Source organism: Sciurus carolinensis, chromosome 8 (assembly GCF_902686445.1).
Source record: "Sciurus carolinensis chromosome 8, mSciCar1.2, whole genome shotgun sequence".
NCBI lineage: Eukaryota > Metazoa > Chordata > Mammalia > Rodentia > Sciuridae > Sciurus > Sciurus carolinensis.
Window position 1 is genome coordinate 12,015,934 of NC_062220.1, and position 21,545 is coordinate 12,037,478.

Consider the following 21,545-nt stretch of genomic DNA (forward strand, 5'->3'; position numbering starts at 1 on the left):
CATTTTACTGCAACTTGAAATTTTAAACTAAAAATCTCTAGCATCCATATATTTAAATCGTAGTAAAAATAGTTGCATATTATTTTATATAAAAATTATCACGGGTTATCGGTTCATAAATAGTCTTAGTGCTCCCAGGGCAGGCGCCTGGGTCTCCAATCCCCACTTTGGGGCCGCATCTTGGGGTAGAAACTGACACAAAGCGGGTCCTCCACAGGGTCTGGGGGTGGGGTTGGGGTGGGCAGCGGGCCTCGCTCCGCCCACCCCGGTGGAGACCAATCAGCTCCCGAGGACGCCCCCCTCCTCCCTCCGCCTTTCAAGCCTGCGACATTCCACGTCCCGCTGCTCTCGTCCACCCTTCCCAACAGAGGAGCTCCTTCCCTTTCGGAACAACCGCTGCCTCCTCCCTGCTGGTCCTTTCTGCCCGAACCCGCTCTGCAGGGACTAAATAGCGGGGCAAAGGGTGAGTGGGGGCAGCGTGGGGTGTGGACCAGGCGAGGCCTGCGGTGATGAAGGCCGCAGCCCGAGGGCGGTGCACCCTTTCGGGGAGAGGGATTGAGGCAGAGGTGTGCATTGGTGTGGGGGCTCCGCGCGTGCCCCAGGGTGGCAGGGATGTCCCACAGAGGGATCCTTCCTTCCTTTCTGTGCCTACTCGGAGTTTTCTCAGAGCTCAAGACCTGTTTCGTGCTAGCCCCATTGTTATTCCCTTCTGCTTGCCAGGAGGCGAAGGACCCCCCCTATTTTCGAGTTATTTGGTTTGTGATCCGCCAGGAGCGATGGAGATTTGTTCAAAGGGCCCTTGGAAGTGATGCTGTCTCGCGCGCGGGAGACGCGATCTTGAATTCCTTTGGGTTAGCTTGTCTCTGCTTAACCCCCAAGGTTAAAGTCCTTTTCTCCCCAGTGCTGCGGGGGCCCCCCGGGCTCTGGGTGTGTTTGTGTTGGGGGAGGGAGGTGAGGGGTGGGTGGTGGCCAGCGTGGGTGCAGGGACTGCGGAAAATGTTAGTCTGGAATGCATTTGGCCTGAAGCAGCAAGTGCTGGATCCTACAGTTCCTAGAAAAACAGCTCCCAGCTGACCACGGAGTTGGCCCGACCTGCAAAGGAGGGAGAAGGCCTTAAGCACAGTATAGGGGGGAAATCGTTGCCAACTGGATAATCATGGAAACTTTCCTGGAAGAAGTAGAACTCTAACTAGACATAAAGAACAGAATGTCTCTGCCTAGCTGACCAGCCCACCATCTGTCCCTCCTTTCATCCTCCAAACTGTTTATTTGTACATCAATTGCTTTTCAATGGTTTGCTTTCGTCTTTTCTTAACTTTGCCTTATAAAATATGTTTGGGCAAAAAGAATACACCACATCTAAAAGCGGTCTGAAGGGTAACAAATGAATCCTGACAATCTTCTAGGCCAAGAGATAGGAGGGCAATGCAGTACATTAGATGCCATATTGGGGGGTTGGGGGAGCTGTCCCCTCCCCCTTCCTTCCCTAAGACATGGCATCTGTCGTGATTTTCGTTTTAACCATTCCCTTGCATTCTTTATAGTTCTGCCACATTTGCGTGTGGGTACCAGAAGCATATACATGTTGGTTTCCCCCACGTTTAGCAGTCATATTAAGGAATATTATCCTGTACATATTCTGAAGTCTGTAAGACTCACCCTTGTTGATGCTTCTTTCATTTCCATTGTTTATGGTTTAATGTGCTCTAATTTGTCCATTCTCCTGCTGGTGGACATTTGGGTTGTTTCTAGTTTGGGAGGCGTGTTAGCTATCTGTAACTAGGTGGCAAATTACCGGACACCAAGCAGTTTAAAGCCAAAAACCCCAAACCAAACCAAACAAACCCTATTATCTCCCTGTTACCTCATGAACTGCGTGGGCTGGAAATCCAGGGTGACTGAGTTGGGAGTCTCTGACTCAAGGTCTCTCACTGGCTGCAGTCAAGGATTCAAGGTGTTGGCCGGGGCCACAGCCCTCTCAAGGATAGGAGTGGGCCTGGGGACCTCCTTCTAGCTGACTCACTGGACTGCAGCAAGGCTTTTGGCCTGACTGACTCTGGCTGTACACATCAGTTCTTTGTCACATGGGCTTCTGTGTAAAGGCTAGCCACTTTGCCGTAAGTAAAGGGGGCTTCCAGACAGAAGAACAAAAAAAAAGATTCTTTTTGTCATTTAACCTCAAAAACAGCATACATAATTTTTGCCATTTTCTATCCATTAGACCTAAATCACTAACTAGGTCCAGCCCACACTCAAAGGGAGGGGATTTGCAAGGGCTGGAAACCTGGAGGCGGGACTGCCAGGGCCATTTCTAAAAGTGCCTATTACAGGGTATACTGACAAATAATATGTCTTCTAACATCCGGGTACACGTTGCAGGAGCTTCTCTAGAGTACACACCTCGGAGGGGAATGGCTGGATTACTACATTTGTGTACATTCAACCTCATCAGGTCATTTCAAAGCTGTTTCGAAAGTGCTGAACCAGTTCACACTCCCTTGAGCTGCTCCACATGCTTGTCTTAACTTGGTCTTGTCAAATTTCACGTTCACCCAATCCGACAGGGAGGGAATAGCATTCCACCCTGATTTCAGTTAGCATTTCCCCATAACTAATGAGACTGGCTATCTTTTTATATGTTGATCAGGTATTGTGCTTTCTGTCAGTGAAATTCCAGTCCCTGTCCTGGATTCCTTTTCATATTGGGATGTGTGTCTTTTTTTTTGGAGTGCTTTCATTATATAATCTGCACACTAATCAATCCTCTGTCGCTATCTATGCTGCAAATTCCTGCTTTCAGTTTGCCTCTGAGGTTTTCTTTCTCTGTATCTCTGTCTCTCTCAATGAAAATGTTTTGAATTTTTATTTCAAGATACCAGTACTCTCTTTGATAATTTATTTTGTTGAAAAATTACTGCTTCTTCAAGATGATAAATTAGTTTTACTATATTTACTTCTAATGGTTTCCATTGGCTTTTATTTGTATTGCAATCAGCAATTAGTCTTAATACACATGGAAACTGATTTTTATGGTTTTTATTTTGTATGGATAATCAATTGTCCCAGCACTGATGCTCCCCATTAATCAAGTTTTCCATATATGCATGGATTTGTTTTAAGTTCTTTACTCTTATTATCTAACTCTGGAACAATACTAAATAATTTTTAAATACTATAGTGTTATAATGAGTCCTGAAATTTTATAGGAAAAGCTCCCCCATCTGTTTATTCTCCTTCTTTAACAGTGTTTTAACTATCCTTGGACCTTTGACCTGCCATATAAATATTTAAATAAACTTGTCATCTTCTCCAAAACAAAAAAGCAAGCAAACAAGCAAGGCTGTTGGAATTCTGATTGATACCGCATTAACTCCGACTTGTTCTTGTTTTGTGCTGCTGTGTTTGAATACCTGAGACTGGGTAACTTATAAGGAATAGAAATTTTTGGCTTAGTTCTAGAGAATGAAAGGTCTAAGATCCAGGGATCTGCCTGGCAAGGGCCTTATTGTCTCATCATCCCATAGTGGAAGGGAAAAGAAAGGGTGACAGAGTAAAAGGTTTCCGAACACCTTCCTTTATAATAAACCAACTCTCACAATAATGGCATTAATTCATTCATTACAATTTCATGGCCCAGTTATCTTTCATTAGGTCCTGATTCTCAACACTTCAGCATTGGTAATTAAATTTCCAACACATGATTTTGGGGTAATGTATTCAAACATCCTGGTACATGAGGCTGTTTATTTAGGTTATCTTTAATATTTTGTGCTATTGTTCCTTGTATTTCTTTTGCTTATTTTTTGTTAAATTTATTTCTAAGTACATTGTATCTTTTACTGCTATCATAAATGTTTTTTTAATTGTTTTCAGTTAAATTCTGTAGCTTATTATTGTTGGCATATACAAATCCAGTTGCCTTCTATATGCTACTATTTGTCAATTAAATTTGATAGAATGAATTCATCTAAATTTACCTGTAGATTCTTTCAGATTGGCTAATTAGTCAATCATATCATCTGAAAATAATGACAATTTTATTTCTACCTTTCTAATTGTTATATCTTTAATTTCTTTTCCTTGTCTTATTGCATTGGCTAGGACTTCCAGAATAATGTTGAATAAAAGAAGGAAAGGACATCTCGTTTTGTCTTTAAAATAATAAAGAGAAACATTTTACTATGTCAACTTTAAACGTTTCATTGTTTTGTAAATAATGTCTTTCCCACAATAAGGAAGTTTATTCTTTTGATGAGCACTTATTTATAAGTGGATGATTCATCAAATGCTTCTTCTGTAGCTATTGAAATTATCATATAATTCTTTCTTTTAAATATATTAATGTAGTAAAGCATAAAGTTTAGGTTATAATATTAAATTCATTTTGTAATTCTAAAATAAAACCTGAGAAAGATATCAATTCTATTTGTATATATATATATATATATACATATATATATATAGGAAATATATCTCATATATATATACATATATATAAACTTTATGTGTGGATATAGCTATAAAGACAAATATTATAGATTTGCATCTACTAATGTGAATTGATATTGGTTTACAGTTATCCCTTTCTACACTATCCTTGTCTGGTTTTGGTATTATCATAAAATAATATGGATTTTTTTCTTTTTGTTACTTTATGGAAGAATTTGTGTAAGATTAGAATTATCTGGTCCTTGAATACTTCTTTGAATCATCAGCAAACTGTACTGGATTTGGAATTTAGAACTTGCTGGTTTAATTTCTAGTTCAGTTATTTAGGTTTTCTTATGGAGTCAGTTTTCATAAATTATATATGTGCATGTATACTCAAACTATATGAATATATGTATTCAAAATTAATGCAATAAATTGTTCATATCTTTTCATCTATTGTTACAAACCCTTTCATTACTAATATTTGTATATTTCCTTTCTCTTTTGTTTTGATTTTGCTGGAATGTGAACTATTTTGTTAGCTCTTCACACACACAAACACACACACACACTAAGAAACACACTCCCTTTCTATCTTTATGCCTTTTTACTCACTAGTTTTTACTTATATTATTACTTCCTCCTGCTTTCTTTGTATTTTTCTATTTATTTATTTAAGTTTTTAAAATTTTATTTAGTTGTACATGACAGTAGAATGCATTTATACATTTTGATAGATCATACATAGATAGTGTGTAATAATGGCTCATTTTCTGATTATACATATTGCAGGATCACATTGCTCATGCAGTCATACATGTACAAGAGGTAATAATGTCTATTTTACTCTACTATCATTGATGTCTTAAATTATATGCTTAGCTCATTAATTCAGAGCTTTTCTTCTTCTTCTTCTTCTTTTTTTTTTTTTTTTTGTAGTTCTGGGGATAGCTTTTCTTCTTATATAAGCTTTTAAATCTGTTTGTCATTGCATTTTTAGCTATATCTCACAAATTTTAATTTTTTTAAACTGAAATTGAACCGAGGAGTGCTCAACCAACTGAGCACTCCTTTTTTAAATTTTGAAATAGAGTCTTGCTAAGTTGCTCAGGGCCTTGCTAAATTGTTGAGGCTGACTTTGAATTTGCAGTCCTCCTGCCTCAGCCTCCCCAGTTGCTGGGATCACAAGCAAGCATACCACATCCAGCTTGATATATTTTTGATTTTGAAATTGTGTTTATAATTAGTATTGTAGTGTCTTGTTTGAGTCATGAATTTATTAGAAATGTGTATTTTAATTTCCAAATTGTCACGAGATTTCTTGTATTCAGAGAATTATGATACCAATTCCTTCGAATTTATTGAAGCTGACCTTTTTGCTTGGTTTTCTTCATTTGCTTGAAAAGAATGTGTATTCTCCAGTTATGTTGTGTTCAATGTGTACCTTTAGAATAAGTGTGTTAGTTATGAACCTAATCTTACATATCCTCACCAAAATTTTATCTGCTTGAATTGTCACTTACAGAAATCATTAAGTTTTTCAAATATGATGATATTTATATCTTATGATATTTGATGATATCTTATTGTAGAGCTATATCTTTTTATTTATATATTGATGTTATTTTATTAATGAATTGTGGTATGTTTAATATGTTACCAAAATGTAAGGATCCTACATTAGGAGTACCTAGTAATGCTTTTTGTTTTATAATCTTAATTTATATTTATACAAACATAAAACCAAGTCTTGATTGTCATTTATATCATTTTTCTGTCTTTCATTCTTTGACATTAAATCATTTCAAATCTTTGCTTTAAATATATATGTAGTAATTTAATTTTAAATTAAATTAAATTAAAATCCTGGATTTAAATATATATACTTATCTATATATTTATAAATAAACATATAATAAATTTGTAACAAATAAATATTTAGTATTCATCTGATAGTTTATAACTTACTGAACAATTTAGTTCATTTATATTTATTGTAATTAATGATACAACTCTATTTCTCACGTTATTCTTTGCTTTTCATTTTCCTTTCCATTTTTGTCTAATTCTTCTCCCCCTTTTCTTTTTCATTTTTTGTTTCCCCATCCTTTTCTTATTATTATTGAAAAATTAGAGGTTTTAAATTTAATGTTTTAGGAGTGTTCTAGTTTTATTACACATTTGACACATTTAAAACATTCTTAGCTAGATTTAATTTTAAGTTAAATAGCACTGGTTATCAGTACATCTCACATGTTTACTATTATTATTATTGAATAAAATCAGTATTCAGATTATCAATAGACTTGTTTAGAGAATTTGCTTTTAATAAAATATTTAAGTACAACTTACATAAAGTTCACTATGTGCACATGTGGTGAGGTCAGGATATCAAATGTTTTCAGGACCTCAGAAGACTCCTTTCCCTATCCCAGTCAATTTTCATTCTCAAAGATAATTCATTGTTCAGAACTCATCAAATATCGGTCTCATCTTGACCTTCACAAATTTGTGTCATACAAAAGTATTCTCTGTGCTCAATTTGATTCATGTAACATCAGGTCTATGAGAATCATCTATTCAGTAGCATATACCATTACTTTATTCTTTTTCTTTACTCAGTAGTAATGTTGTATAAGTACATCATAAACATTTGTCCATTCCTTTGTTGGTGGACATTATTTTTTCCTTTTTTTTTTTTTTTTTGTTTTGGTTATTTAAAAGAAAGCAGATTCAAATATATGTTTTAGTAGGTAAAAACACTCATTTCTTCCCTTTATATTGAACATACATCTGACCAACCTGAATAGATCATTGCAGCTTTGCAAAATGACTATCACAGTTTACCCTCCCATCAGAAATATATGTTAGTTCTAGCAGCTCTAGATCTTTGCTACATTCCATGTTGTCATCACAACTGCTTTTAGCCATACAGAGTGTCTCTAGGTATCTTGTGGTGTTACTGTGTGTGGCTCTGATGACTAATTACATTAAGCATCTTTTCGTTTTGTATTGGCCATTTGAATATCATCTTTTCTGAAAAAGATGCTTGTTCATTCTTCTTATCCGTTTGAGGTAGGCTTTTTCTAATTCATTTTGTGAGATCATTTAATTATATTCTGGATATACATATGCATTATCTGTTGTATTATGAGTTGCACATATCCTCTTCTGATCTGTGGCTTGCCTTTTCACCTGAAAATGATGTCTTCTAATAAAAAGAACTTTTTAAATGTACTTCATTTTAATAATATCTAATTTTTATAGTCAAAACACTTACAGACAGCAATTGAGTTCTATTTAACAAAATTTTTCCTCCCCCTTCATCACAAAAAATTACCCTATGCTTAACTCTTTCATTGTTTTCATTGAGACTTAGAATTCATCTCATATTATTGTGTGTGTGCGTGTGTGTGTGTGTGTGTGTGTGTGTGTGTGTAGGGTATGGCATGAGATATGGGTCAGGGTTCATTTTTTCCACGTAGATGTGTAATCAGTAAAGAATTATGTGTTGGGCTGGGGCTGTAGCTCAGTTGTAGAGTGCTTGCCTAGCATGTGTGAGGCACTGGGTTTGATCCTCAGCACCACATACAAATAAATACATGAAATAAAGACATCATGTCCAACTAAAAATATTTTTAAAAAAAGAACTATGCATTGAACTATGCATTGAAAATACACCATTGATTACGTTACTTTCTTGTAAAACAGGCAGGTGAACACATGTGAGTATGTTTTGGACTCTTCTTTTTATATATCATTGAATTTGAATTTTTATTTGCTAATATGTTGATTAGCGTTTTTGAATCTATGTTATTGAGTGGCATTAGACTCCTATATTTTGTTCTTGAAATGCAGTTACCAGATTTGGTATCAAAGTTATGCTGAGAATTTTTTTTTCTCAAATTATTTTTAATAGTATTACATTTTTCTAAGTGTTCAGGAAAACTTACCACAGAAACCCTTCTAGATCTAAAGTTCTTTTGGGGAAATTTTTTTTTATTTTTGATGTGATTACCTGAATGGATGAAATTATATTTTTTATTTCTTCTTGTGTCATTCTCGATAAATTATGATTTGAAGTCATTTGAAAATTTACCTAGATTCTGTCAGATTTATAATTATTCATATGACTTTGTTATTTTTTATTTTTTTACTATTGTTTTAGTTGTCAACAGCCTTTTTTATTTATTTGTTTGTTTGTTTGTTTATCTATTTATATGTGGTGCTGAGAATTGAGCCCAGGGCCTCAGGCATGCCAGGCAAGCACTGTGCCATTGAGCCACAACCCCAACCCTCACTTTGTTGTTTTAATGTGATTTTTGGACTGTAATAGTGTGACCTGTTTTTTTTTGATCATCTCAATGTATTTTCTTATCCCTTCACTCCTTATTGATCAATCTTACTTTGGCTAATTAAAATCAACTTTTAGTGTTTTGTGAATTTCTCCACCTTTTTTCAATTTGGTTCCTGCCGTGTTTATTATACCCTGCCATCTACCTCCTTTCGCTTTTGTTTTTTTTCCTAATACCTTAAGATACAAGTGTAGATATTTTACTTTCAGCCTTTCCTCTTTTACTAATATATGCATTTAAAGGTATAATTTCTCTATAGCAGTTTATTTTGCTGCCTTCCACAAATTTTGGTACATTGCATTTTAATGATTATAGAGTTAAAAACATTTCCTAATTTCCATTATGATTTCTTCTCTAAGGGTTAAATTAAATTCTTTAATTTCAAAACATGGAAATTTTCTAATTAATTTATTATTACTAATTTCAACTTTAATCCCCATTATTATCAAAGAATATAATAATACATAATATATTCTGTATGCTGAGTTTTTGAGAATTGCTTTATGCCAATATAAAGGGTTTTATTTTTCTGAAAATGTTTTAACATGCACTTAAAATTGTGTATATTCTCACTTGTTGGGAATATATTTGTGCCATATGAGTTAATAAGGTCAAATTTGTTATTTATGATATTCAAATCATGTCTCTCCATAATGATTTTTATGCACTTGTTTTATCCGATTACAAAAAAGATGCACTTAAATCTTCACCTGTTGATTTGGGGCCAGTGACAAGGCCATAGGTAATGGCAGAGAGCACGTGGCAGAAAGAACTGCTTCCCCCAGAACCAGGACAGGAAAGGGTCCCACCATCCTCTGCAAGGGCACAGCCCAGTGACCACAAGACCTTCCCACTGGGCCCCACCTCTTAGTGTCCATAGCCTCCTAACAGCCCGCTCTGAGGAATGAGCATTTAACAAATGCACCTTTCAGTGACATCTAAGATCCAGACTGAAGGAACTTACTCATTCATTTACTTTTTTTTTTAATTACTAAGTATTTTATTCTCTTTGATATTATCATAAATGGGATGTTTTCATAACTTCTTTTTCAGCTTGGCCATTGTTAGTGTATAGAAATTCAATTGATTTTGGGTGCTGGCTTTATAAACAGCTATTTTCTTAAATCCATTACCTATCTCTAACACTATCTTTTGTATGTAAAATCCATAGGGTTTGGACTGGGGCTGTAGCTTAGTGGTAGATCATTTGCCTCCCACGTGCAGAGCACTAGGTTCCATCCTCAATACCACATAAAAATAAATAGATGAAGATATTGTGTCCATCTACAACTAAAAAATACTTTTAAAAAATCCATAGTGTTTTCTACATACTAAGGTCACATCTGCAAACAGATAATTTTAATATTTCACTTTCAGTTCAAGTGCCTTGTGTGTTTCTTCATTGCCAAATTGCTCTGGCTAGAATTTCCAGTACTATGTTGAATAGAGATGACAAAAGCAGGCATCCTTTCCTTGTTCCTGATCTTGGGGGGAAAGTTTTCAACTTTGCACCACTGTGTATAGTGTTACCTGTGGTTTTGTAGTACCTTAACTTTAATATGTTGAGGTACTTTGCTTCTATTCCTAGTTCATTGAGTGTTTTTATTACAAAAGAATATTGATTTTTGTCAAATACTTTGCCTACATCAATTGAGATATGAAATTGAAATAAACCTAATAAACCTAATAAGCTGAATTAGTAACCAAAAATCTCCCAGTAAAGAGAGACCCTGGACTGGAAGCTTCATGGATGAATTCTAACAAACATTACGGAATAACCAACAGCAATCTTTCTCAAATAATTGAAGAGGAGGGAACTCTTCCTAACTCTTCTATAAGACCAGTGTTATTGTGATATCAAAGCCTACTGTAAGAAAAGAAGACTAATTTATCTTCTGAAAATTGACTCAAAAATCTTCAACAAAATACTAGTAAACTGAACTCAGCTGCACGTTAGAAGAATCATACACCATGATCAAATGGAATTTATTCCTGGAATGCAAGGATGGTTCACTATATGAAAGCTGATTGATGTAATAAATCAAATTAAATAGTAAAGAAAAAAAAAGACCATTCATTTACTTTTCAAAAGAGTATTGATTAGTTTTTTGGGTCAAGCTGCCATAACAGAAGTGCCATAGACTGGGTGTCTTAAACAATGGACCTTCATTTCTTGCAGTTCTGGAGGGTGGGAGTTCTAAAATACAGATGCCAGCAATCTTGTGTGGTGAGGTCTGACTTCCTGGCTCACAGACAGCCCCCTTCTCACTGTGTCTTCACATGGCCATGCGAAGGAGCTTTAGTCTCTTTTCTTATGAGGACACTGCTCCAATCATGGGTGCTCCATAGTCATGACCTCATCTTAATGTAACCACCTCACAAAGGTTTCTACTTAGTACCCTTCTCTCAGAGGTTAGGGTTTCAACATAGGAATTTTGGAAGGATGCAAATATGCAGTCCATAACAATTGGGCTAAAGTCTTCCAAGTTGTACATTGTTTTCTCTTTGTTCCATCTGTTATTTTCTTTTTCTTGCTTTCTTTTGAATCAAACACTTTTTGAATTTTCCCTCCTATATTATTGTTGAATTATTAAATTTTCATTACTTTTAATAATTACTATATATATTCAAATCTGTCTTGCTGACTCATTACAGTCAACCTTAATTATTTTTACCTATTCTAAAACAATTCAAAACATTAAAATGTTTTATCTCTATTAACCCTCATCTCATATGTTTTATATCCCACAAGACATTATCTTGGTTGACTTAAACAGTCAATATTCACTTACATTTACACATTTACTCTTTCCAGTATTCTCTATTTCTTTCTAGAGCACTGTGCCCCTATGTGGAGTAATTTTCCTAAATCCTGAAAAATGCCTTTCTTTAGTTCTTACACTGTATTTGCTAGTCACAAGTTCCCTCAGTTTTGTGTATCTTAATTTGTTTTTACTTCGTCTTTATTTTTCAGTGATATTTTGTTGTGCATAGATTTCTTGGTTGAAAGTTTTTGTTTTTAAATCCATCATATTCTTGCTTTCATCAATCCTTGTGAAAAGTCAGCTGTGTTTTGTTTCTTTGAATGGAGAACATCTTTTATCTTTGACTGTTATTCAGGTCTTCTCCATAAATTCAGTTTTCAGCAATTTGACTGTGAGGTGCTTGAGCATAGATTTCTTCATATTGGTTCTGTTTGAAGAATGTTTTTTCAGTGTGTGGTTTTTCATCCCTTTTTGGCAATGTTCAGTCATTCATTGTTAACATATTTCTTCTGTTTCATTTCCACTTTGCCTTTAGGATTCTGATTATGCATTGTCATAATGTCATTTCTCATAACTATGTTCGCTCTACTTTTTTTTTATCTTCTAGCCATCATATTTTCTTCCCTCTTGTGTTATTTTCATACACTTTTTAATGATCTGTCATGTCTGAAATTTTTTTTCTTTGAGCTCCAGTTGGTTTGGTCATCTTGAACCAATAAGAGTCATACTTGCTGTTTGACTTCAGTTACTCTGTAGTATGACTATTTTACCTGTGAATGGGGAAACAGAGCTCCAAACCTCAGTTCTTGTGTCTTGATGAAAGAAAATTTAAAATCAGATGTGAAAATCCAAGCAAGAGAATTTTATTGTACCTGAAAGTAAGGCTTAAGCACGGAACATGAGCTGAGTAGGGAGGTTGTCTCCCAGCAGAAAATGACAGAGGAAACATGAGGCTACTTACAAATCTATTATTGCGTGATGTTTGCCAGGAAAACTGAGGTACACCCTCTTCAGTCTTCACCAATCAGATGTTTAACTCCGCCTTCACATCATGTGGGGGAGTTTTTGACCTTAGTTTGTCCTTTCTGGAACTTTCATGATGAACATCGTATTGGAGGGAGGGGCATCATCTACAAGGCAATTCTAGGTTAATCTGGGTGCTGGGGGTCAATGATGGGGCAAACTTTATCTTAGTTACACCTGTGCTAGGAAAGAAGTTTCCTTTAAGTACACTGAGAAACATAAGGCCATAAATCCTAACTATACAGTGATTCCAGTAGACTCTCTCAGAAGTTATCCCCATTGATCTTTCCTTCTTGGCATAGTTCTTAATTGGCTCTCTTTGTTTCTACCTGTTTATTCTCAGGGTTAGTACACCTGTTGTTTTCCTGCAAGTTAATTAATTATTCATTAAAAGCAATTTAAATAAACCCCATGACCCTGCTATGTTATTGGTTTGCATTCCACTGCCCATTACTGATTCAAAATAAAGAGAATATCAAAAGGCAAAAACCACAGAGAACGTGGAGCTCATGTCCTTTATTTTCTGTCCCTCTAGGATTGTATCTCCTCAAGTCCTCTTCCAAGAACTTCAGCTGTTTACTTATCAGAGTCTTCAGTTGCTTTCTATATTTTTACTAGCTATTGTTACTGTTGTTCCAAAGAGATTCTGTCAATACCACAACTGGAAGTCTCAGTATATTGTCTTATATCTCAGATAATTTTCCTTTTTCTTTTTTTTTTCTTAAATTTTATTGTCTTAGTTATACATACAGTGAAGTTCATTTATGGAATATATCTTATTCTAATTAGGACCCCATCTTGGGGTTGGTCATGATGGTGGGATTCACTTAGTTATTTTCATATGTGTACATAGAAAAATTATGTTAGATTTATTCTATTGTCTTTTCTATTCCTATCCCCCTCCCTTCCTTTCATTTCCCTTTGTCTAATCTACTGAACTTCTCTTTTTTCCTTCCCCACTTTTGTGGTTTAGCTTCCACATATCATTGAAAATATTCAAACGTCTTTGGTTTTGGGGGATTGTCTTGTTTCACTTAGCACAATAGTCTCCAGATCCATTCATTTACAGGCAAATGTCATAAAGTCATTCTTCTTTCTGGCTGAGTATATTCCATTGTGTATATATACCACAATTTCTTTATTCACTCATCTGTTGATGGGCATCTAAGTTGGTTTCATAGTTCAGCTATTGTGAATTGTGCTGCTCTAAACATTGATGTGGCTGTGTCACTGTAGTATTATGATTTTAAATCCTTGGAAGATATGCTGAGGAGTGGGATAACTGGATCAAATGGTGGTTCTACTCGTAGTTTTTTGAGGAATCTCCATACTGCTTTCCAGAAAGGTTGTGCCAATTTGCAGTCCTACCAATAAGGTACAAGCATTCCCTTTTCCCCACAGCCTTGCCAACTTTTATTGTTACTTGGATTCTTGATATTTGCACTCTGACTGAAGTGAGATGGAATCTTATTGTAGTTTTAATTTGCATTCTGCTAGTTGCTAGAGATGTTGAACTTTTTTTTATACTTTGTTGATCATTTGTATTTCTTCTTTTGAGAAGGGTCTGTTCAGTCCCTTTGCCCATTTATTAATTGAGCTATTTGGTTTTTCTGGGTGTTTTGTTTTGTTTTATTTCTGTGTGTGTGTTAAACTTTCTGAGTTATTTGTATATCCTGGAAATTAACTCCCTATCAGGTGCAGGTGGCAAAGATTTTCTTCCATTCTGTAGGCCCTTTCTTCAGACTAATGATTGTTTTTTTTTTTTTTTTTTTTGCTGTGAGGATGCTTTTTACTTCGATGCCATCTCATGTATTGATGTTTATTTCTTTTGCTTTTAGAGTCTTGTTCAGGAAGTCAGTTCCTGCGCCCAAGTGTTGGACCTACCTTTCCTTCTAGTAGGTGCAGGGTTTCTGGTCTAATTCCTAGGTCTTTGATCCACTAAGAATTGCGTTTTATGCAGAGTAATAGGGGTTAACTTTCATTGTATTACATATGGATTTCCAATTTTCCCAGCTCTGTTCATTGAAGAGGCCATCTTTTCTCCAGTGTTCGTTTTTGGTGCCTTTGTCTAGTATGTGGTAATTGTATTTATGTGGGTTTGTGTGAGTGTCTTCTGTTCCATTGATTTTCTTGCCTACTTGTTTCCTTTTTCTTATGTGCATCCTTTATCTGGGAGTGGTGCACACCTGTAATCCCAGCTACTCTGGAAGCTGAGACAGAACTGTAAATTCCAGACTAGCCTGGGCAATTTAGCAAGACCCTTTTTCAACATAAAAATAAAAAAGGCTGGGTATGTAACTCAGTGGTAGAATATCCCTGGGTTCAATCCCCAGTACCCACCCCTCGAAAAAAAATTCTTTAGAATTTTTTTCAATGTGGGTCTTTTGATAATTCTCAGTATTTGTCAGCTTGGAAAATGACATTTCTTAAGAGAGTAATTGAATATCATTTGCAGGACATAGAATTCTATATTGTTTCTTTCCTCACTGTATGTTGAAAATATTTTCTTGCAGTCTTTTTTCTTTTCCTGCTCAGAAACAGGAGTTTAAAATCAGTTATTTATGTAATCTGTTCTCTTTCCCCTTGGAATACTTCTATTTCATTTTTCCCCTTTAATATCCTCTGTCCCTCAGTTTGCTGTGATAAACCTAAATGAGTATTTTTCTTTGTATTTTACTTGTTTGAATTCATTAAGTTTCCTGGGTCAGAGGACTGGAGTCTTTTAGCATCTCTGGAAAATATGTAACAATTATTTTTTCTGATAGTAACTCACATGTAACTTTTCTATTATATCCATTTCTATTATATCCACTAGATCACATCTAGTGTGTGTCAGATCTTCTTACTGTACACTCCATATCTTCTATCCTTATTCACATTTTCCATATTTTTTTATAGATTTTGCCTGAATTGTGAATAATTTCCTCTGTCATAGATCCAGTTCAACAATTTTTCTTCAGTTTTATTTAATCTTCTATTTAATCTCTTAAGTGAATTTTTATTTTAACTATTCTCTTTCAGCTATTATATTTTTCATTTCTAGATCTGTTTGCTGAATTTTTAACATTGTATGGCTATTTTATATTTTATGTCTATTAATTCTAATTCTGCCAGAGTCTGATCTCCCTGTGTGTTATGGTTGTCATTCATGGTACATGGTTATGTGATTTTCGTGCTCTTTTTGTGTGGAAATTTTTTTTCTATACAAATTCTTTGTAAGTGCATTGAAGTTAAGTTTTCCAGAAAAGATCTGCATTTGCTTCTACCAACCAGAAACACTACCATAAGGGGACCACTTCAAATTATATTATTTGTGTGGTGCTTTTCAACTCATAGAAGCAGCAGGAACTCAGATTGCAAATATACGTGGGTAACCAAGTTGCAATTAGTTACTGATTCTCAGGGATTTTACCCCCTTCACTCTCCAGCAGAGTTAAAACGGGCAGGTTGCATTGATTTCTTCTGTGTTGGGCAATTGTTTTTCTTATTTACGGTTACCCTGAAAGAGTACCCCTGTGGGATCTGAGCTTTGCGCAGGGGTGATCTTTTAAATTAAACCATTTATGTGGCATTTGTTTCAATATCAGAGACTGGAAACCTCATGGAGTCACTCCCCATACATTCTTGGGGTTATGCAGAAGCATCATGATGAAAACCAGCTCTTGTGCTTGCTTTGGGGTTTCCTAGTTTTCATTTGTTTTTGGCTTTGCAAATTCCTTGTTTATCATCTCATTATGCATTTATAATATTTTCTATAGGCTGCTTCATCAGTAGTTTGATTCAGGGTATCTAATCAACTAAATTGCTAGAACTTAAATACAATTTGACATTATTAACATATGACATTTGCATGGAAACAGATATCAGCATATCATAAATGTATAGCTTTGTGAAATTTTACAAATTTTTGCAAATTGGACCAATGTTTAAATTCATTGAGAAAACACCAACAATAACCAAAAAACTCCCCTTGGACCAGTCACTAGTTTGCCCAAGGGTAAATATTATTGTGAGTTTTAATTTCAAAGGTTAGTTTTATCTGTTTTTTAGAATTTAGGTAAATATCATCCTTCAGTATATAATCTTCTGTTTCTGGTTTCTTTCCCTCTCTAGCATGTTGGTGAGATTCATGCATCTTGTATATAATGGAATTTGTTCATTCTTATTGCTGTATAGTATTTCATATAAGTATATCAGAATTTATCTAAACATTCTACTGCTGATTCTACCCAGATGATAGAGATCAGGGTAGAGGAACCAAGAACAGCAATATTTAGGTGGCTTCCAGTTGTATACTGTTTGGATTTTACTGTTCTGAAGATTCTAGTACATATCCTTTAACTAATATTTCCATTGAGTAGAGACCTAAGAGTGGTATCACTAAATAGACTTTAATTTCAAAATATACTTGTAACATTTTAAAAAGGCAAAATGTCTAAGGAAAAAAAAATTGCAGAACCATTCCTCAATGTAACAAGTTGAACTAATTCTTTTAAAGAACTAGATAATGTTTCATACTGTGAATTTTTCATGAATTGTTCATGCACTTGTTGCTGAGTACTTACAGAACTTAATATCTCAAAAGCTATTTCAGTGCTTTCAGGATTTCATGGCAGACTACCTTAAGTCTACTCAGAGCAGAAAACTAGAAGAAAACCAAACTGAAGGAGAATATAGAAATCAAAAAGGATATGGGGCTTATAGATTGAGCTAATTATGTGGCATTTGATCAGAGAGAGTAGGTAGACCCTGCTTACATTTTGAGGAGCATTAAGAGATATAGAAAGAAAAGAGCATAAAGGAGAGGAGAATATTTGCAACACAGGAAACTGGTGATTCGATCAGTTTTTTTATGCCAAACTTTTGAGAAATGTTCCTAGGGACTTACTTTCTCCCCCACATTTGCCTTTCTTGTCCATTTGTCTAGTGGGCATTATAGAGCACCTGCTTAGGATCCAGTGAAATGGGGAATTGAAAGAATAAAGCAGAGTGCAGGGCCCGTGCATCCTCTAGCTTGGGGAATTGTAATGAAACCCTTAAGCACTACAGGATGTGTTCTCTCCCCTTTACCCCTGAATCCACCCCTCTCCTGGAAGGTACACTGTGGAAGCTGTTTTGCAGCAAGGGAACAGATCTTCATCACAGTTCTCTGCTACAGCCAGTGTGGTCTGGAGACACCTTCTCCTTAGGTGCTTAGCAAATAGGGACAAGGGCAAACAGAGGGATGGAAGCTGGGGAATGCCAAGGGGCCATACAGGTGTCCTCCAGGCCTTGGGGACCAGCCACAAAGAGGCACAGGTGGCTTTCCCCAGGTCATATTCTTGAGCTCGCCAAGCTAGACTCAGATGAGTTCAAGACAGGACCTAGTCAGGCATAAAGCCAGGCCCTGGCTCCAAGGTCAAATATGAAATCCCACCATTGGTTGAAATGGGTCAGAACTAGGACCTAAGTCCAGGAAACTCCCACATAGGGAGAAATCATATTCAGAGAGAAGCCGACCAACTATTTAAGGACTTTTATCTAGTTTTTTAGTTGATTATTTACTTTATTACAAAATAATACGTGTAACTGTTGAAATGCTAATGAGGTGTGTGATGAAAAAATACTTTGAACTAAATCATCTAAAAGGAATACTTATAGAAATACCTATAAATAATCCATTTATTATCTGAAGTAACTGATTCTAATACTTTGAAATATAATTTAAAATATTAGAATTAATATAATCTAGCATTAAATCTATATAATTTCCATATTTATACAAGTATATAAAGTAATTTTAAAAATGTACAAAAACGCATACTCTTACTTTGTTACTTAATATATAAATATGTAACATTTTATATATAATATAGAAACATAATGGGGAAGAGCACACACCTAACATGCATATATATATATAATATATACATATATACACACATACATATATAAGTGCATATGTATGTATAACACATGTGTATATATATGAATATATACATATATATATATATATATGTATATATTCATATATAAAATTAACCTTTCCTTGGGGAGTTGTGTATTATTTTGCATACAGGTCTCTTTTCACCGGTTTTTGTTTTTTGTTGTTTGGGATTTTGGGTAACAAATTTCCCCGCTGCCCTCCTAGGGCGGCGCCAGAGTCTCCGCAGGGGGTTTGGGATCGCATCTTGAGCGGAGACACACAAAGCAGGACCCTCTTGTCCAAGGGTTGCCGGCCAAGCCCCGCCCCCAGCGAGCGGCTGCCAATCAGCTCTCGGACGGCCCCCTCCTCGCCCCTTCTGCACTGCAGCCCACCTCCCGCCGACAGGCCTCCCACCAGTCTCTCCACCACTAATTTCCAAATCCCCAGGCCGGCTGCCCCGGCTCCTGGACCCATCCCCGACGGAGGACGCCGTCCCTCCTCTCAAATAGCCGGTGTGGAAACTGACGGACGGGCAACAGTGAGTCTTGTCCCAAGATGGTTTCTGGAACTGGAGCTGGCCTGAGCGCACCCGCCGAATCAGGGCTGGCTCTGCACGCAGGTCACCGGGCCCAGGTGGGAGAGAGGCTCCCTGCCGAGTCCACCCGCGGAACTGTGAGGGTGGGCGGGCTCTAGGCCAGGGACCCTGGGGCCCAGGAGGCAGATGTCTTCCAAAGAGGCTTCTTGAGTTCCTCCTCTTTTCTACCACTCTGGCTCTTATTTATTCCGTGCTGGATTTCTTTCCTGCTGGAACCTAACCTCTAAGAGACTAATACATCTGTCCCCTTTTTGGACATCTTTTTCATTTTAAAACTACATTCAGAAAATAATATATAAGATGCCAGCCTTTTGTCACCTTTGCTTCAGCACATTACCCTCCCCTCCCTTCCTAAAATAAGCAATTAAAACCCGTTTTCTGCGCCAGGTCTTCGGCGCCCATCCTCGGAGGTAAATTAGCTTGTATCTTTCCAGTGTACATTTTTGTCCTTTGTTATTTTATGTAATATCTGCACCATTAATCTCAATTTAGTATCTCTTTCGTGAAACTCATTGCGAAGTTTTAACCTGCTCCACTATTAGTCCTGACATTTAGGATCCAGAAGGGACTTAGCATGTCCACAGCCCTTCTCATTTAGCTGAGAAACCTGAAGCCTGGAGAAGCCTGAGGCCGAGGTGGGCTTTAATGGGCAGGATCCTGAATCCAGGTTGCCACTCCTTTCAGACCCTCTACCCAAACCCTGCCACTGAACCCAGCTACCCACATGGCCTCTAATTGATATCCTTAGGAATCCGTTTAGAGAAGGGGCATTGAAGAGAAATAGGGAAAGGAAGTATGAACCAAAACCAGTTAGGATAAAAAGCTATGCATCTCCTACAACATGAAATATTGAATCTTAGGACGGCTTGGATATTTATTTTATTTAACAGGCATCATACAGCCTTGCTGTAGGCCAGGCCTGGTCTATGAACAAATAACCTACTGAATTTAAGCCCTAAATCAAATCTGTAATACAGTATTAGTTTACCCCCATTTTACAGAGAATCAAACTGAGGCACAATGGAATTAGGTAAATTGTTCAGTCATGCAGCTGGTAACCCTGATTTTTGAATCCAGTCCATCTTGTGACAGTCTAGGTTTCTAACCATTATACTACCCCACATTCCACTTGCGAGAGCTGACACCTATCACAGAGGTTAAGTTACCGCACAAAGCTGGGATAAGCAATTCAAAGAAGGAAGAGCAACTGTCCACTGATTTATCAGAGAGGAAAGACCTGTACATTAATACGTCTTAGCCACCCATAGTTTGACAAACGGATTTTGACGATAGGTATTTTCGATGGGTTACAAAAGTAACGCATGTAACAATGCAATCAATGCAAAGTTATACAAAGAGTTGCCTCTCCTATTTCTCAGGTTAACCGTTATTAACAGGTAGACCTGTATCCTTCCCCACCATAATACGAATATATACATGGCTTTCTTTTTACCCTCATAAAAACGTAAACGTGTTTAACAATTTGTAGTTGTATTTCTCCTTGTCCGATACTGACGGTGCATCCCCAACACTAGAGATTTAAGCTCTTCATAAGAATTGTAGTCCACAGAACGTAGGCCCCATCATTTGTCCAGCCTTTTCCTGATAAATAGACATAAACTAGAGAAGTTTATGTCTTTAATAAAAACCTCCTCGCTCCTAGGAGGGAACCGCTAGGCGTCCCTCATCTGCCGCAGTGCCGAGCCGCCAGGCCAGGCGACACAAAGAAGCGCTGTCCCCTGCCAAGCGCCGCCCCCTGGGGCTCCCCCTCCAGCCCGGGAGGAAGTGGGGAGGAGGAGACTCGTCGGGAGCCTCTCCTCCCTCCCGCCCCGCTCTCCTCCTGGCTCGGGCTCCCGGCTCCCGGATCGGACGCGCGGTCAGTGCTCCGCAGGGAAGCCCCCTCCCCGCCAGGCCCTGCCCCCTCCCAGCCGCTCGGGTGGAAATTGCAGGGTGACCTGGTGAGTGGGCCCATCGGACAGCCTCGCGGGACGGGGAAGGGCTAGGTCGGTGGCCTCCGCCCGGCTGATGGAGGCGGCCGCGGCCGCAAGACCAGGGGCCGCGCTGGGGTAGCTGGCTGGCCTGCAGTGGCGGTCGCGCGGGGGCCTGGCTGTGCCCGGCCGGGACGGAGGCCCCGGCGCCGTGGGTCTCTTTCCCTAGGCGGCTCTCGCTGCTCTCGGGCTCTGCACCCGTGCCGCAGTGCCCCTCTCCGGGGTCTGACACTGCTGTTCGTGCGTGCCCGCTTTGTGCGGGCGACTTCCAGACGGCCTGGCACCTAGGGGGGCGCTACCGGATGAGGATCCGGAGCCCGGGGCGGAGGCAGGGCTTGCTCAGGACCTCACAGGTGGCTGGTGCCCAGCATCCCTTCTGCCCTACTGCCCTTTGACCTTTGCAAACGGGGTCTCTGGGGCCGAGATCCTGCCCCCACTTGAAATGTCCTCTGGAGAGTGGTGTCCGGGAGGGTGGGGCAGAGG

General features: G+C 37.7%; 1 protein-coding gene across 4 annotated transcripts in view; it reads left to right on the forward strand.

The window, feature by feature from the left end:
• Positions 1-320: 320 nt before the first annotated feature.
• The window catches only part of LOC124990799 (TRPM8 channel-associated factor 1), a 46,727-nt gene continuing 25,502 nt past the window's right edge, over positions 321-21,545 (forward strand). For 2 of the 4 annotated variants that reach the window (XM_047561197.1, XM_047561194.1), the window contains exon 1: positions 20,875-21,032. The gene's annotated coding sequence lies outside the window, so the exon portion shown is untranslated. Of the gene's footprint in view, positions 464-20,874; positions 21,033-21,545 lie in introns of those variants that run through there. The other 2 variants (XM_047561195.1, XM_047561196.1) reach the window with 2 other exon arrangements.